We start from the raw sequence: 857 nt of genomic DNA on the forward strand, positions 1-857 counted from the left end.
CATAGCCCCACGTCATCGATCCGCGTCGCCCGCCACGTCATCGATCCGCGTCGCTCGCCGGTCCGTGGGGGGCAAATCTATGCCGACGGCCTGGCCGTCGGCATAGGCCTAGCCCATGGATGTTGCCACGTCATCGATCCCCGCCCTTTGCCACGTCATCGATCCGTGGCCGTGTGCGCAGGTATGCCGACGGCCTTGCCGTCGGCATACCTCTATTTTTTTATATTATTTACTTTTTCCTGTTTTTTCTCACAACATAAATGTGCCTTATCTAACAAAAAAACATACCCCGATGGTATATCGATTGCCCTCCTCACGGACGTTGCTGCCGCCGTGCCCCACAGCAACGCCGGTGAGGGGGGCACACCCCGGAGCTGCGTGTCGGGTGCCTGCGCCAGCCACCACGCTTCCACAACCGTAGGAGGGCCCAACGCAACACCTAGCGGCATTGCTACCCCCCCCAGGTACACCGTCCCGTCTAACCGGGCCCTCATACATGCGGGGCGGTGTGGTGCCATGTCTGAAGAAGCGGGACGGGGGTCCTGGGGGGATAGCAATACCACCGGAGCGTCGCACCGGGCCCTCATACATGCGGGGTGGTGTGGTGCCATGTCCAAAGATACGGCGCGCATCTCCGGGGTGTGCCCCCCCTCACGGACGGCGGCGCCGCCGGCACCTGGAGGGGGGAAACGGACGCGTCGGGCCTACACGGAGGGGATCTTGCTGTGGGTCTGGCCCGGATGTTGCTCCAAAGTGTTCCTATGGGCTGACCTAACACAACCGGGTGGAGAGTTCCACTAGTCAAAGCACGTCCGTGTAAAGTCAAAGGGCTAGATCTCGTGGTCTAACGATACATG

This window comes from Triticum aestivum, chromosome 4D (assembly GCF_018294505.1).
Source record: "Triticum aestivum cultivar Chinese Spring chromosome 4D, IWGSC CS RefSeq v2.1, whole genome shotgun sequence".
Taxonomy (NCBI): Eukaryota; Viridiplantae; Streptophyta; class Magnoliopsida; order Poales; family Poaceae; genus Triticum; species Triticum aestivum.